The sequence below is a fragment of the Psittacula echo genome (genome assembly GCF_963264785.1).
Source record: "Psittacula echo genome assembly, chromosome: Z".
In the NCBI taxonomy this organism is placed as follows: Eukaryota; Metazoa; Chordata; class Aves; order Psittaciformes; family Psittacidae; genus Psittacula; species Psittacula echo.
The window spans coordinates 3,225,020-3,236,821 of record NC_137742.1 but is presented as its reverse complement, the minus strand read 5'-3'; positions in this window follow the sequence as shown (position 1 = coordinate 3,236,821).

Genomic DNA, 11,802 nt, shown 5'->3' with positions numbered 1-11,802 from the left:
TGTGTTGAAGGGACCTTAAAGCTCATCGAGTTCCAACCCCTGCCACGGGCAGGGACCCCTTCCACTAGAGCAGCTTGCTCCAAGCCCCTGTGTCCAACCTGGCCTTGAACACTGCCAGGGATGGGGCAGCCACAGCTTCTCTGGGCACCCAGTGCCGGCGCCTCAGCACCCTCACAGGGAAGAGCTTCTGCCTAAGAGCTCATCTCAGTTTCCCCTCTGGCAGGTTAAAGCCATTCCCCTTGGCCTGTCCCTACAGGCCCATGTCCAAAGTTCCTCTCCAGGTTTCTTGTAGCCCTTTTAGGCACTGGAAGGCTGCTATAAAGCAGCATATAAAACATCTTCCTCCAAAGATGTTTAGCCCAACAGGTCTGCATTTGCAGTGTGCTATTCAAAGGCTGCATCAATGTTGATGATAATAAAGCGTCCTTGGAGATGCAGGAGGGCAGCCATGGGTGTAGCACAGGCTTCACTGAAGCCAGTGACAAATCTGACCTCACATCAATGCACCAACTGCTCTGATGCATCCTTGAAGCATCACAGGGCAGCAAGCGACCTGGCGTGATACATGCCATGAAGGAGAAACCCTGCAATCATACTCATGAAGCTGCCTGGAAGAAGGGAAACCTTGCATCCAAGTGCGAGCAGCTTAAAGTGGCTTCAGCAACAAAATGCCAGTAGAGCTCAAGAGGAGCATGAAGGGTTACGGATCCTTGTGCCATGACAGGAGGTCGTGGTCAAGGCTGATCCTGGTCACGTCCTGTGGAGTCAGCCATCAGGGCAGACCTGATGTAACTGGGAGCTGAATCTGGATGCTTAACTTGAAATGGCCCAGGGACTGAACAGATGGCTCCTCTTTATTTGCATGCTACTTGGATTTGTGAGTCAAGCAGAAGAATAACTTAATTTTTGACATTTGCTTCTCCTCAGAGCCCGGCACAATTTACGTTATACTGGCATTTGTGTGAAGGATGTTGCTTTAGGCACAAAACACATCCTGGCTTTAACCCTAAAAGGAGCCAAATATGCAGGAACCATGTTCCTCCCCAGCTCTTTTGTAGGCTCTGCCAAGGGATATCACACTTACACAATGACCAAAGAATCAGGAGAAAACAGTCATTTGGGGCTTGTGGAAGGAAGGGGCAGGGTTGGAGTTAAACTGGACTGGAAAATATCTCATTTGTAGCCTTGAAATGAGAGACTGTTTGTGGATGAGGTTTACCTCCTATTAAAAATACCCTTCAAGGCCTGTGCAGTTAGTCTTGAGCACGGGAGATAAATTTAGTAGAGTCTTGTTCCTGCTGACACAAACTTAAGTGAAAATAATATATATGGCCAGGGCACAACATCTGTAAGCCAATTAAAAACCTGGCTGATGGCACCCAAGATGACAGTTGCCGTGACTAGTGTGTCTGTGTGCCACCCCTTCGAGAGGGAGAAAAGCAGATCCTGCTTGTCTGTGCAGCATACTCCTATGCCTGCGACAGCTAATGGTGATTGTCTGAAAACTGGAGTCCTAGGAGCCTGTCCACCTCACTGTCCCTGGTAACCCTGTGTGGTCACATATTCATGCGATATTCATGGGTTTGACTGTAGGTCAGTAGTAAAATTCACAGAGTAGGACAACAAAGCGTGTTTTCTGCATTGACCGTAAGATGTGAGAATTAGGCTGGGTACGGACATGTATGCTTTGGCCAGTATAAAAAAAACACATTTTTGAAAGGCTGTACGTGAAATAGTACAAAGAGATGCTCTTGGTTTTCCAGTGGACAAAGTGCAGTTATCCTTCACTCATCATTTTGAGCAAAGCATCAGGAGTTGTGAGGGAAACTGGTTTTGAATGGGAAATAAAGCGGCCAGAAGCAGGGAGAACCATGCTCTGAAGTGTGGGGCTCCTGCATGTTTTCCACACTTTTCATCATCTTTTGCATTCACTGTGATCCCCCTCTTGTGGTTAGTCCAGCGTCTGCAAAATTTCCCTGACAGCACCTGTCAAGGCTCAGTGGCATTAAGTTCCTGAACCAGTGCAACTGAAGTATGGTGAGGGAATAGGTTAGCTGCGCCTCAGCTGAGCTGCTGCGACTGTGCTGGTGTAAACTAGAAGACAACCCAAAGTGCATCAGCTCACACCTCTCCTGTTAACGGCTACCCCAGCAGCCAAAGTTACCAGCCCATCCTGGAGCTGCTGACCTTGTGTAAGCTCTTAACATGCTCCCATTGTGAAGTAAAACATGTGGTTTACACCACATTCATGGCATGTTTAGCTGACACGTTTTCCATGAACATACAGATTTAGCAGCCCTGCTCATGGGCCATAACTTGTTATAGTAGAGTAACTTGGCCATATTTGGCATGTTTCAGATTTGCCGCAAGCCCTGAGTGAATAAGACATGCCTGGAGCTCATAGCGATTGCAGTGTTACTTGGATGCAAATAGGTCTCCTGCACCATCTTCTCTACGTCCCATGTGGAGCAGAATGTCCATTGTAGTTCTGACCTCATGGAGTTGGTCACTTCAAAAATAAGACCAAGCCCAGTGTTCATGTGGAGGCAGTTGAATTGGGAACTGTGGTGTGTGATCTGATCCTCCTGAGCTAGCCCATTGTCTCTCTAATGTCTTCAGGGAGCCCAGGATCTTTGCAGGTTGAGTTCTGCCATTAGCTATAAAGAGGCCATTTAAGATCGAGACCTGCTCTTTCTTCTTCCTTTGGTGCTGCAGGATGGTGGGACAGATATCCCATACTCCATCTCCTCTTTAGGATCTATCCATGTGTGCAGATTCAAGTTCCTGAGGTCCAGCACTACGACCTCTTTGAATATCCTTGCAATTTTTCACCTCCTGTTTTGGTTTCAGAAACAAAATGCCTGATGTTGAACTAGCCTGGCATTGTGGCAGGGCCATCTGTTAGACGTGACACAAGCAAACGCTGATGCTTCATTGTTTCCTTCATCATTCTCACTGTGTGAGACTCACCATGGCACAGGACCTGCACCAGAACATATCCAGAGCTGAAACAGAGCTTATAGCTAATGAGCTGGTTTGGTCAGGAGCAGCAGGGTTGTGCTGCATGGTGAGGACAAGGAACTACACTCCATCCCATGGCTATGCTCTCCCTTACCTTTTCCTAAAGCAGAAGACCCTAAGGCTTCACCTCATTGCCAAAGCATGCCCAAGGCCACTGTAAGTCCCCAGCACATCCAGAATTACCAGCGTGACAAAGCCCAGCACTTGAAGGCGCTGGTAATTCAACTTACAGTGTCATCAAACTGTAATTGTTTGGGCAAAAAGTTTTCCATGCCAGATGTCTGCCTTAGGCTGAAGTTCTCTGGAAAGTTTCAACCAAACTATTTAGACCATTTCCAAGAATGAGGGGAAAGCACAGTGTTTTGCCCAGATTTTGAAAATAAATAATTCCATGAAACAGTTATAACAGAGAAAAGCCTCCATGCATTGAAGAAAGAGCATGAAATGTGGTCCTGCTGTCAAAAAGTGCCATTTGCCACTTCCAGGAAAGTTTGTTTAATTTTGAATTAGTTGCAAGCTCTGCAAATCATGGTTTGCATGTGCTCTACAGATCCAGTCACAGATTAACAACTCTGTTCTCTGAGGACTATCTGCAGCAGGCAAGCTCCAGCCCAGGGCTGCAAAGGCCAGAGCATGAAATGGCTGCTTCCAGCACTGAAATAAGAGCTGAGAAAGTGAGGAAAGGTGGGGAGAGCAGAGGGATTTCTGTGGTGAGTGTGGGAGGTGTTGGGGTACTTCTGGCAAGGGCCTGTAGGGACAGGCCAAGGGGAATGGCTTTAACCTGCCAGAGGGGAGACTGAGATGAGCTCTTAGGCAGAAGCTCTTCCCTGGGAGGGTGCTGAGGCGCTGGCACAGGGTGCCCAGAGAAGCTGTGGCTGCCCCATCCCTGGCAGTGTTCAAGGCCAGGTTGGACACAGGGGCTTGGAGCAAGCTGCTCCAGTGGAAGGTGTCCCTGCCCGTGGCAGGAGTTGTAACTGGGTGAGCTTTAAGGTCCTTTCCAACACAAACCAGTCTCTGATTTTATGATGGGGTCAGAAATCGGTAGGTGCCGTTGGAGATCTCTTCATGAAAGTTGTACCATAAGCTGGCCTAGAAAGATGGTTAATGATGACGAAGTTCCCATGATAGTTGCAGAGCCAGGCACTCTCTCCCTGCTCCTCCAGAAACGCTCTCCCATGGTGGCAGGGACAACACTGGGTCACATCCCTAGCTAAGCAACCTTCCCATGCAGGCAGAGTTTCTTCTCATAGCTGCTACAGGGACAGCAGTGAGAGATTCAGAGCCTGGCTGCCATGCCGTCATTCCAGAGGCGATTTCAGTGGGAAAGCCAGGATGCCCCAGGGGCATGTCTAGGGCACTTCCAGCTGGCATGCGATGGAGATGCGCTGCATGATCCCGCAGCGTTTGTCATTGCAGAGACGCAGGGCAGGCTGACTGGAGCTCTGGGCTGCTCCTCCCGGCACCCTCCTGCTGACATCTAAAGCTTGCACTGTGTGTCTGGACACAGCCCCACAGCGTGCCCCGTGGACGCTGAGTGCAGATACCATCTAACTCCCTCTTGTCCTGGCAAGAAGACTGTCTTCCTTTATAATGCCGCAAACCAGATGCCAAAAACGTACTTTTGCCATCCAGTGGAGGCAAGGTTGTTAGGAAGGGAGGTGTTGACACAAAGTGCCTTTGGGGTAAATGGCACGGAGCAGCATCCTTAGTTCAAGAGGCTGTCTGAGTTTAGCAATAGTCTCTTGTTCCCAGGCTCTGGGCCAGGGTAAATTGGCTGCAGTGTACTTTGGGAATGAGGATTTTGCCTCCAGGAGAAAAAGAGCTTAGCACAGCTCTGCTGAGAGTCCCTCTTAAGCTCATCCATGCAAGTGACGGCTGCCAGTTCCTCGGATGGGCTTATTGCTGGCCTTCCCTGGGTGTAGCAAAAGCTGCCGTTAGCAGGTACAATCAAGAAATACAGATGCAAGGACAGAAAGAGGTAGAGAAGCAGGAGGGGCCTGTGGATTTAACTTGCTTATATGAAGTAGCCTGAGTTGATTGAGTGGCATCTCCCCAATGGGGAGGAGAGGAAGGCAGAGACTGCGATGACTACTCTCTCCATGATCCCAGCTTTGTGAACACAAGCGCGTATTCCCCACCGTGAAAATATTTTAATGCATCACATGGTATCTGGGAATAATCAGAGTACAAAAAGCCTCAGCACTACACCCTGTCCAGCCCTTGCTGCCCTGGGTCTGGGTGGTGGGTAAGGAAGCTGGCGAGGTCTGCTCTAGCTGAGAGGTCCTGGAGGGGTTCTCTGTTGGCTTCTCTGTTGGCTCCATCCAGCTGCTTTGCCCAGGAGTCCTTCAGATTTCAGGGCTGTTTGCCCTGCAGTGGGAAGAGTGGATTGGAACAGGCACAACAACTGGAGTCTCCTAACACATGTGGCTCCCATTCTCACTGGAGGGGAGCATGGCTCATGGGCCTCTGGGTTGCCTAAAAAGGGTCTTCTTTGTTAGCTGAGATGTTTGAGGCCATCTCTGTCCTTGTCTTCAGCCACCACCCCATTACATGTCTCCTGTGAGCCCTGTGTCATGCCCACCAGGCTCTATCTCAGTACCTAGAGCATCTCACATGACTGTGGAGACCTACCTTTAGGCAACTGAATTGAGCTCTTGATGATCATTCTATACACAGGTTGTCCTGGGATGTGCCACTTCTGCTGCTCAGCTCTTGGGCTCTCCGTTCACTAGGCTGTCTGGATGCATGCACCATGAGAAGGTAGTGGATATATTCAGCCACCCTTTTCCAGAGGGCTCCAGAGCTGGCCCATAGCAGATAATAGCCCCAGGGTCCAGTTCAGGAAGCAGAACAAGCCTCATTTCCCACCCTGTACTTCGACCTTCCCTGCACTCAGAAGAGACATCCCCATTTCCTACTTGAGGTGCAGTAAGCCAGCTGAATGGAGTCCAAAAACAATCCCTTCTCATGGTTTTCACTTAGAGCAGGGTTTTATATTTAAATTACATACATCTTTAAAAACAAAGGGTTACCGCTTCTTGAAAGTCTTAGGCTTATAACACTCTATTAAATTTCCTTAATCACCAAACTTGCAAATGCTGTCAGTTCAGTGGAGCAGTCACAGTCAAGGCAAAGCACATAAACCCCTGGTTTCTTGAGGAACTAATGAACGTTGTGACAGAAGCTGACTTTTCTGCAGATGCAGGGAGACTATTCACTTCATTTCCATTTGCTTCCCTCGCTCAGCTCGATGACTTCTTCAGCCAGGACTCAGAAGAGAATTGGCAATTGAAATAAGCAACAAGGTGTTGTTTTAATCCTCTAGGGATAGAAAAAATGAGGCATGAAAATCCACTAGTTCTAGAAATCTTGTTTCTGGTCACTGCATACATCTACCAAGTCAGGTCACTGACAACAGGACTTTCACCATCTAAGTTGGTTTTAAACAAGCTGATGTTTCCCTTTCTAATTATCCAACACATTCAGGCTTCATCCCAGATAGCTCTGGCCAGGAGCAACCCATGTCCATGCTGTTTGACTCTCTCATCCTTCAAATCAGAGCAGTCCCCTGCAAACTGCTGAGGCATGGGTCTCAGGTCCATGAGAATGGATTTGGATAAACCCATTAGTAGTTCATTTGTCTACTGCAATTTAGTTGAATTCCACTAAATTCTATGATTTGGTACAAATGAGTAAATAGATGTGCAACACCCATTGTTCTATAATGGAAAACATCCACGATTTAAAATTCTGAAAAATGGGTATTCATTTATATGGTGACCTAAATATGTGTTTCTGTCCTAGAGCCACAGCAGAATAGAGCTGGGAGGGAGCACGGCTGTTTAGCTCATCCATCCTTCCACCCAAGACAAGGTTAGTTGTGATTTTTGGCCCAGCTTCATCTCGTGTTATTATGATCTCCAGTAATGGATATTCCGCAACCTCCACTTTGATCACATAGCCACCTACTAACAAAAATTTAGCAAACTGTTATATTTAGCTGGAAATCAGCATATATTAATAGTTACTAGGGAATGTCCTTGGAAAAAGATATATTCTCATCTCAAAACAAGATGAAAAATAATGATTTCAAACATGATTACATTTGAAAACTTAATTGGACTGAAACTGTTCTGTGCACCAGACCCCACTTCAAACCCACTCCCTCTTTATTTTTAGGCTTCATCAGTTCACTGGTCCACTTTAGTGTCAGGACTACTGAAGAGTATGGGATGATAGTACTGTAGTACGCAGTCAGGGTGGGGAGAGCAGAATTCCTTTAAGCTGGCAGTGCTGCAAAGGGGAAAGTCCTTACAAATCATAGAGTCATAGAACGGTTTGGGTTGGAAAGGACTATAAAGTCCATCCAGTTCAAACTCCCTTCCACTAGAGCAGGTTGCTCCAAGCCCCTGTGTCCAACCTGGCCTTGAACACTGCCAGGGACGGGGCAGCCACAGCTTCTCTGGGCAACCTGTGCCAGTGCCTCAGCACCCTCACAGTAGACCACTTTGCTGCTCCTTCATTGCAACTGCTCTGCTCAGCTCTCCCTTAACCCAGCAGTTACCTGGCTCCACCAGCAAGTTAAAGCAGAGATGAGCTGCCAGGGCCAAGCTCAGGGTCTCCTCTTGCTGTAAAATCATAAGAAAGCATTTGCTTTTCAAACTCTTGTCTAACCCAACGGGAATAATTTGAGAAGAAATCCTGACTATACTTGTTGTTCAGTTCATTATCCCTATGATCCCATCCCTAAAAACACTTAACGGTTAATAAACCTTAAGGAAATACAATCTTACAGTCAAATGTTTTGGCTGAACATCTGCTTCAGTTCTGGAAAGGGCTGGTCTTTTGTCTCTTTAATTGTCTTTTTGACCTTTTCAGAATACAGACTCTTGCATTAGCCGTAGGACAGCCGCACAGAGCAGGTGACACTGAACCCCTGGCTACGTGTCCCCTACAGATGCTCTTGCTCCACAGCTATTTTGATGCTAACCTTTCTGCAGGTTCTGTTATTCATCCCAGAAAGGCTCTTCAAAAACCCCAAGGAAGAGTCCTGCCATTTCCAGAATGTCCATAGGGAGTCCCAGTGGCAGTTTGGAAGAAATCCTAGTTTTGCGATGCCAGTTCTTCAGCCTGTGTCAAAATATGACTGCAGAACATCATTTGCATACATAAAAATGCTTTAGAAGAGAGCTCAGCAGTGCTGCACCACGTTTATAGGAGAACCTCAGCCCTGAGTGAGATGGTCCATGTGGGTGAAGCTGGGCTACATCTATGTCACAAAAGGAAGAGTTTCAGAGGTCAGCCTAATGCCATTTTAGTCTGAGCTTCAGCAGCGACGACAGTGGGCAAATCTAGCCCTGAGACCAGTTTTGGATGTGTGCTCAGCTGATCATATAATCTGAGGGCTGCTCACATGAGGTGACTTAGACATCTGCAAGGATACGACAAGACCCTGGGGATGATGAGACCATGAGGATGTTGAGATCATGGGGAGCAGACAAGAAGGAGGTGCAGTCTTACTCCGAGGGGTCTGTGCCAGACCATCTCCTCCAGATTAACATACAAGCTAATCCTTTCTTACAAAATAATGCCCTGTGGAAGCTGTGCCTTTTGACTCAATAACCCATGGGTTAGTGCACATCTCTGGAAGTGCTTGAGGAGATGCTGAAGACCCCTTCCCAGCTTCAAGGAGATGAGCTACATGGCAAGTTATTCCAGAGTGGGGCTTGTTCAGCTTCTTCCTCTGTTTTGTATAAAATAATTAACTGGCAAAGAGGGAGAGACAGAGAGAACATGTGAGTTTACAGCTCATTGCCTAGGCATTGATCTAGAAGGGGAAGACCTAGTCCCTGTTCTCAGGACTGTTTAAGTTAAACACAAAACTGCGTGTAACTCTACAGATTCTCCCCAAAGAACTTCTTTATACCCAAAGGTAACCAGAAAGTTAAAACAAGACTAATGAAGAGAAATAGGTGTGGAGTTTCCAAGCCAACAGTGGCCTCCTCTGCCCAAGGATCACTGATGTCTGGAGACCACATAATTCATTGTGGACCTCGGGCCCTGAGTCTGTCCATGGACTGAATGTCATCAACATAACCAGGCATTCTGAAAGTACCTGCCATCTTAACATCTAAGTATGAGTGACAAAACTAAAAGGATGTCTGGGGAATAGAAGGCTTGTCACCAGCCTGACTTGGTTGGAAGAGTTGATTCTTCCTAATTACTCACATCTGTTGGTGACAGATTACTTTTTTAGGAATGGAGATGTACCCTAATTTTGCCCAGTTCCTACAGTTTTTAGTGTGGAAGACCCTGGAGGAAAGGTTTGCCCTTATTACAAACATGATTTAGCTGGAGCTGCCTCCTGGCCTTCCATCAATGACATGTCATTGCCATGCAAGTCCTTAGTGAGTGGTGTGTTTAGAGAGCCTTTGTTCTTGTGTTTGGTGAATTGATCTCCATCTGAGAAAGTATCACTCACTGTCAGAATTAAAAACAGCCCGTGAAAAAGAGAAGGAGCAGCCTGACTTCAAAGGGCTGTGGTTCTTCTCTTGTGGCCTCTCCTAACCTGCATGCAGCTGAAAAACTTGTTTGACTCAATTCATTCCAGGCCTCCTTCTTCCTCTCCAACAAACAAAGACGCACAAACAATGAGTGCATTCAGGTGCAGAAGAGGGAGGGAAACACAGAGAGGCTCCCACTGCACACACCCAGTTCCCACAGATAAGCACTGAGCCGGAGGAGTGACAGGTTATCTTGGGCAGAACCAGCTATATGCAAGGTCTCCTTGAAGTCAGTGGTGTGTGTGGAGAGATGCTATCTTTCATTGGGCCAACTGGTAGAGTCAGAAGAACTAGACAAGCTCTAAGGCGCACAAACCTTTCTTCAGGCCAGGGAAATGCTTGGGCTGCCTGAAGCCAGGAGGTGCATGAGATGTCCGAGGAGACACAGAGTGGGTTGGCTTGGCAACCCACCAGACACTAAGGGAGTCCTTATAGTGGCCTTCCAGTATTTAAAGGTGGCCCACAGGAAACATGAGAAGAACTTTTGACACAGGCCTGTAAGGACAGGACAAGGGGGGAGCTGTGGCTGCCCGTCCCTGGCAGTGTTCAAGGCCAGGTTAGATGGGGCTTGAAGCGACCTGGTCTAGTGAAAGGTGTCCCTGCCTGTGGCAGGGGGTTGGGACTGGATGAGTTTTAAGGTCCCTTCAACCCAAACCATTCTATGATGTGTGATGTTTAAGTAATTCTCTTTTTCAGGACCAATTTAGCTTCCAACACTACATGACATCTCATCTCTGACTGGCATATGGCCAAGGGTGGCACCATAGCATCAACCATTTCCACCAGTTTAAGCTGCCATGAAAAGGTCCTTCAAGGTCAATACCTGGCATTAACAGGGTGCCTGGGCTGGAAGCTGTGACCTTGGAAGTTTCCAACACCTGATAACACGCTCAGGAGACTTATTCCTGCAGCAGAGGTATCAAACCACTCCTAAGCAGTGCTGGCTGCAGCAGGGACCCCTTTCCTCCTGCAGGAGCACAACCCTATACAGAAAGAATCTCTGAATTTTTTTTTTTTTTCCTTTTTTGCCTATTTCTATTTTTAAATGAGCTCCAAGCTAGAACTCTATTTTTTATTTCAGGGATGCTTGTGCCTTCATTTCCTCAAGCTGATATTTATTCATTCCTTCCTCTCTTCTCTTTTCCAAGACAAATGTCTTAACATTTGCAAAAAGGAACTATTGTTTTTGCACTTTAGAAATGTGAATGTGTCACTATAGCAATTATCTCTTAAACTTAACTAAACAGGCCTAATGCTGTTAAGCTTAATAGGAACTTTGTCTCCTCTGAGCACTTTTCTCTTTATTAATGACTCATTGTAAAGCATATTATCACTGGTGTCACTTTCTCAGTCCTGCTTCGCTGCAGTTGGATGTAGCATTACCTCAGTGCAAGCAGATCTCAGGCAGGGATCTTCCAGGGCAGCACAAACAGCTCTGCAAGTTCTTTGTTGGATGTCGATGATAAGATGCAAGTAGAAGACCAGACTAAACCATCAAGCAGCAGCCAGATGTGCATGGGTGCCATTTCCAGGTGCCTGAGTGGGCTTGGTGGCTGGTTCAGTGCAGACAGAAGTAGACTAATAACATGCCAAGTAGTTTAGGTTTGGAGATAATGCTGCTGGGAATAAGGCCAAGGGACAAAGCCAAGATGGAAGGTGGACACCTTGAGCTTTGAGGTGGTTCTTCAAGCATGTGCTCTGTGCTGCTACACACAGGATGTGTGGACACAACAAACACAACTCCATACACCCTGGACCAGGCTGGTGCCTCTCATCACCAATAAATCACTGTGTACAAGAAGTCCTTTGTGAACTTACTTCATATGGGCTAGAAATGAGCTTGTCTCAGACATCCCCAGTCACCCAGATAAACTCTATTCATGGAGGAGTCCTCCAAGCTTATCCAGAACTAATCATAGCAGCAGTGCCTTCAGGTAGAGTTCCTTGCAGGCATCAGTGAGGCTCTGCAGGAGAGAGCACCATGAGTGATTTCAAGCTCACACCACTGTTGAATTTTTTTAACGTTGACAGAGATGATCCCCAGTGCCATGGGTTAGTGGTGGCCTTGGCAGTGCTGGGGAACAGTGGACTTGATGATCTTAAAGGTCTTTTCCAACCTAATTGATTCCATGTTTCTATACACAAGTGACCAATCACCACTGGACCTCTGGTTTCTATGTATATGTTCCCTCAGGTTGGTGACCAGTAGTTAGTAGGT